This window comes from Pinus tabuliformis, chromosome 1_2, assembly GCF_031772625.1.
Source record: "Pinus tabuliformis cultivar Carrire ecotype Pingquan chromosome 1_2, CPIR1, whole genome shotgun sequence".
NCBI lineage: Eukaryota > Viridiplantae > Streptophyta > Pinopsida > Pinales > Pinaceae > Pinus > Pinus tabuliformis.
This window is the reverse complement of record NC_142298.1, coordinates 620476286-620482184: the sequence shown is the minus strand read 5'-3', so window position 1 is coordinate 620482184 and position 5899 is coordinate 620476286. Positions and strand designations below refer to the sequence as shown.

Here is a 5899-nt window from a genome sequence, read left to right as displayed (position 1 = left end):
TGAAATTCTCTCTATCTAAGTTGCATTGAATGAGTATGGTGGACTGTCCTATCTGCCGTATGACAACTTCTACATTGAAGAGTGGAGCTTGCCGGAGGTAGAGTGATCGACTTGTAGGGAAGTCCATGGACATGTATGGCACTCATGGATATGTAGCATCCCTGCCAATGCAGGAGTGTCATGTCACATGTACTTACAGGTGCATTAATAAACTTATACGGGTGAAAATAAGGCTCGCCTTGTGTAACATAGACGACAAGTGATGGGTGGACACGGGGGACGGGGGAGTTAGGAGGGCATTGGCCATGGCACGGGAACTCCAAATGCAAGACAAAGCTAAACGAAGGGTCCGCTCAACGTATTGAAAGGTCTTCGCCGGGACTCAATGTTCGGGCAAGGATGCATATAAACGAAGGAAATCCCGCATGAGTTTAGAGTCGGCCCGAATCCAAACAGAACTCCCACATCCAATCCCTCTCCGGTTGTGGAACACCCATTCTGCAGAGAGGACTTCCTTAACTCGTCCAAGATGAAGAGCACGCACGCGCTCGACATGTTTCCGTATTCGCTCAGTACTTGCCTCGTTGCTCTCAGTTTCTTGGGATCCAGATTCAGCTTTGCCTCCACCTGATCCAGAATGGCAGGGCCTCCTGGGTGGGCGATCCAGAATAATTGGTTCCAGTCGGAGATTCCGAAGTGCTGGAAGGCGTCCACCAGACTCTTTTCTATGTTGTTGGAGATGAGCCCCGGAACGTCTTTGAGAAGGTGGAAGGTAAGGCCCGCCTCTCTCAGGTGACCGTCGATGGCTCCGCCGCTGTCGGGAAGAATGGTCTGTGCAGTCCACAGCAGCTCGAAACAGGGCTTCTCCACTTCCGGGATGGGATCGGCTCCCACAATGAGTGCAGATGCACCGTCGCCGAAGAGAGCTTGGCCGACCATGCTGTCGAGGTGAGTGTCGGAGGGGCCACGGAAGGAAAAAAAGCGAGCATTAATGGAAAGAAACAAACGAAAGCATCCGCTGGACCAAAAAAGCATTAACCAAACGTTTTTTCAGAAGTTCCAGAACGCGGGATTCAATTGAAATTTTAAAAAGCATGAACTCTCAATTGAAGATAGAGGAGGGATTTTCTCAACGATTCCAGAGAGGCTAAGAAAAGCATCAACCCGACCGTTTTTCAAAGAGGCGCGGGATTCAATTGAAATTTAAAAAAACATGAGCTGTCAATTGAAGAGAGAGCGGGGATTTTCTCAACGATTCAAGTAGAGGTGGTAAAACTCTTGTAGCCGTTGAAGGGAGATGGGGAATATATATATATACACATATAGTCTTATCATCTTTTAGGTATCTTCGTCCTCCTCTGTCCATAATGAGTCTGGTTATGCTTGTGTGTTTGGCTGTCTGTGTGGTTTGAGTTTGGGTCTCTCTGTGTCTAGGTCTAGGTCGAGTTCGTGTTTGAGTCAGTCATGGTTGTGTGGGATAGAGGAGGAGGCTGACGCAGTTGAGTTGTTTAACAATTTTTTTGGGCTCAGAGATCAATTATCTCTCAGAAATGGTATGGATCAAATTCAATTCTATTTAATTTCATTTCAGTGTTTTTGTTCATCTCTGCTCTGCTGTGAGAACTAATTCCATTTCATAACTTTGTATTTTTGTTTGGTGCATTGTAAATTATTGGAGTGAATGAAGGGATGACGTTGCAGGGAAATGAATGAAAGAAGGAAAGAGGTGGTTGACATTGCTGCTGTTCAAAGCCTACCTCGCTGATCCCAATTACCTCGCTGAAGAAATGAAATCGAATCCCAATTCCAGGTATGTAGAGATGGCCCTGTATCTGTATCTCTCCTTTTGATTAGTTTAAACATGGTGCTTTAGCCATTTTTATATTGAATTTAAGCCTCTGCTTCCTCCTCAATAATTCCTATTACATTTAATTTTTCTTCCATTCCCCCTCCCCACTTTCTATTAGGTTTAATTTATCCTCGGACCTCCATTGCTTCAATCGCTCTCTGGCTCTAGCTTCACCAATTTATCCCCTGCGAATTCAAGCATCACTGGCTTTTTAATGACTTCTCATAGCTCTGTATTTGGGTTTAATCTGTTGTGTATTAGTTTAGTTTGTGGTTTTCAGTATAACCTCTTCTTTATTAGTTTAACCCATGTTTTTTTTTGGATATAACTTGCTGTGTATTGTGTTATTTGTTCGTTTAACCCGTGGGTTTTTTCCCTTTTGGGTATAACTCGTTGTATATTGTGTTGTGTATTGGTTCAACCTGAGGTTTTTGGCCATAACGTGTTGTGTATTGTGCTGTGTGCATCAGCCATGGATTTAAGGCTCTGTTTCCTCGTAGTGTGCCGCCGTGTGCATCAGCCATGGATTTAAGACTCTATTTCCTCGTAGTGTGCCGCCGTGTGGATCAGCCACGTCAGCTATAGATTTAAGCCTCTGCTTCCTCCTAAATAAATTTATCCTTATGCCTTGTGCAGGATTCTCTTTCCTCCACAATAATTTTACGGCTCTCAATAATTTCACCGACATGCGTCCACCCTACCATTTCTATTAGATTTAATTTTTCATTCATTGGTCCAATCCAGTGTCTAGGTTTAGAGTAACCTGTGGCTTTTTTAGCTGTAACATGCCATGTATTGTGGGCCGTGTGTTATTTTAAGCCGAGGTTTTTAATCTTGCCCGCTGTGTATCAGTTTAATCCGTGGTGTTTTTTTATATATAACCTACTTTATATTTTGTTATGTGCCTACTTTATTGTGTGATGTGCCTACTTTAATCCATGGCTGTTAACACTTGTACTTTTATGTGTAACTAATTAAAACCCATAACATGTCAATTAAACCCAAAATGCACCAATGAATTTATTGCGTCAACCTCATTAATGGTACCAACTTCAACTTCATCGTTTGAAACCCGCTTCTATTATATTACACTTACCCTATTTATTAGATTTTCAAATATATATATATATATATATAATATACGTTTTCAAATTAATAATACGTACTACTATGTGAGTTGCTCTTTATTTATCTATCATTGGTTTATTCAACTTTTAAATTAAAAATAATCGAAATCAACTCAGCTCTTTCGCGTCAATTGGAATTCTCCGTTATATATAGCCATCTTTCACTTCAATCCTCCCGAATCAGTAAGTTACATTCCATTACAGCCTTTGCTTTCTTTGGAGATTCAACGCCCCATCACGTTAAAATTCTTACGTATATTTCAGTAATATAATTTTTTTTTTTTATTAATAATGTTTTTTTTAAGTGTATTTTATTTTCTTGTATATTTATATGTCACATGGCAGACTTGTTCTTAGAAATGACTCATAAATAACTGTTTTACATATATGTTTAGGAAAAGTGTGAAAGAAGGTAAATTCATATTTGTTTTCATTATTTATATATGCAATATAAATGATTATTATTTTTATATAAAAAAAGAAATTGATAATTTTCAATATATCTTGTTAAAAATATATATTTTTCTCTAATATTTATGTGGTATTGCATGCAGATTTATTTACAGGAAGGACTTGTATTGCATACAGGAAAGACTTGTATTGCATGTAGATTGAAGAACTTTACCTTCTAGCTTGGCTCAATCGATTTTGTTGAAAGTAAATATTGATGTAGTTATATATTATTCTCTTCTTTTCTCAAATATTGTAAGAAAATTATGCACACAATTATTAATAAAGTTATTTTTTATGGAAGGGGTTAAACCCCTTCCAAGTGCTCAAGGAGGATGGGGCCCCATTCTTCTTTGAGTAGTGTAGTATTTCTTGTTTGTGTTGATTACTTTTCTTTAAACTCATATGCATCACAACACATTTTTTTAGATACATTTACTTTACAACATTTATATTTGAAGCATGTCATCTTACAATTCAATGATCATCCATTCATATTATAACACTTATCACAATTGCATTTAAGCCAAAACACACTTACATTTAAAAAAGTTTAAAAGCTTTTACACAAATACAAATTATACAATCTTCTCTCTAATCACCAAACCATTCATATTGGTTTCCTTTTGATTTTCATTGGTTTTTAAAGCTTTTTATATTGTATTATTTTATATATTTATATAATTAGATAAGAGTATACATATATAATTTAGTTTTTTATATATTTACTTATTTGAAATTGTATATATATGTTTGTGATTTTGAAAATGTTTTATGTATTTATGTTGATATTTTGAATTGAAATTGTACCATTTTTGTTTGTTTATTTGAAATTGTGTAAGTGTGTGTTTAGTTGAATTGTGTGTTTGGTTGTTTGAAATTTCATATATATGTGAGTGGTTTTGATAATGATTATTTTCTTTTGTATTTCAACACCAAATTGTATATTGTGTGTTTGCTTATTTGGACTTGTATTTTGTATGTTTATTTAATTGAAATCCCATATATATGTGAATGGTTGTATGAATATTTGTATGTAATTTGAAATTGTAATCATGTGTTTGTTGTATTGAATTATGAATTTGAATGTGTGGACATAATGTAGGTGTTTTTTGTATTGAATTATGAATTTGAATGTGTGGGCATAATGTAGATATTTGTATATTGTGTGTTTTCTTATTTGGACTTGTATTTTGTAAGTTTATTTAATTGAAATAGCATATACATGTGAATGGTTGTATGAATATTTGTACGTAATTTGACACTGTAATAATGTGTTTGTTGTATTGAATTATTAATTTGAATGTGTATGCATAATGTATATATTGTATATTTTGTGCGTTTGCTTATTTGGACTTGTATTTTGTAAGTTTATCTAATTGAAATCTCATATATGTGTGAATGGTTGTATGAATATTTGTATGTAATTTGAAATTGTAATCATGTGTTTGTTGTATTGAATTATGAATTTGAATGTGTATGCATAATGTAGATTTTAATTTGTATATTGTGTTTACCTTTTTTTTCTTAAAGTTGCATAAGCATATTTGAGTGTTTTCTTTTATTGGCTTGAAATTGTATGATGTGCAATTAGTTATTTGAAATTTTATGATGTGCAATTAGTTATTTGAAATTGTATGTTGTGTGTTTAGTTGAATTTGTATATTGTGTGTTTGTTTATTTGAACTTGTACTCTGTATGTTTCTTTATTTGAAATTGCATATATATGTGTGAGTGATTGTGTGGATGTTTATTTATGAATATTTGTATTGTATGTGGCTTGAAATTGTAATTGTGTGTTTGTTGTATTGAATTGTAATTAATTTCATAGCCTAAATTTGAATTTGTATATAAAATGTATGTTTTACTTTGTATATTGTGTGTTTTCTTATTTAATGTTGCATTTTCGTATTTGAGTGTTTGTTTTTGTATTGACTTGAAATTGTATGATGTGTGTTTCCTTATTTGGAATTGTAAAATATGTGTTTTTCTATTTGAATTTGTATTTTGTGTTTAATATTTAATAATATAGAATTGTATAATTGCTTATTTAAATTTGTATTTTTGCGTATTTGAGTGTTTGTTTTTGTATTGACTTGAAATTGTATGATGTGTGTTTCCTTATTTGGAATTGTATTAAAATATGTGTTTTTCTATTTGAATTTGTATTTTGTGTTTAATATTTAAAAATTTAAAATTGTATATTTGCTTATTTAAATTTGTATTTATTTAGGTGGTTTTGTCAATGTTTGTTTGTTAATGTATGTGTTTAAATTTTATATTCCATTGCATTTGAAATTGTATTTATTTGAAATTACTCAAGTATGTTTAATAAATGTTTGTGTTTGTTATGTTGATTTGTATTGGCCATTTATTTTCATTAGTGTTAATAAATTAGTTGTTTAAAAAAGATATTTATTAACATCATTCAACATATTAAATTAATATAATTACATCATCTTCCCATGTCCAT

General features: G+C 33.5%; 1 pseudogene; it reads right to left on the bottom strand.

Moving 5' to 3' along the window:
* Positions 1 to 336: 336 nt before the first annotated feature.
* LOC149207160 (chalcone synthase pseudogene) lies at positions 337 to 968 on the bottom strand (annotated as a pseudogene).
* Positions 969 to 5899: the final 4931 nt, after the last annotated feature.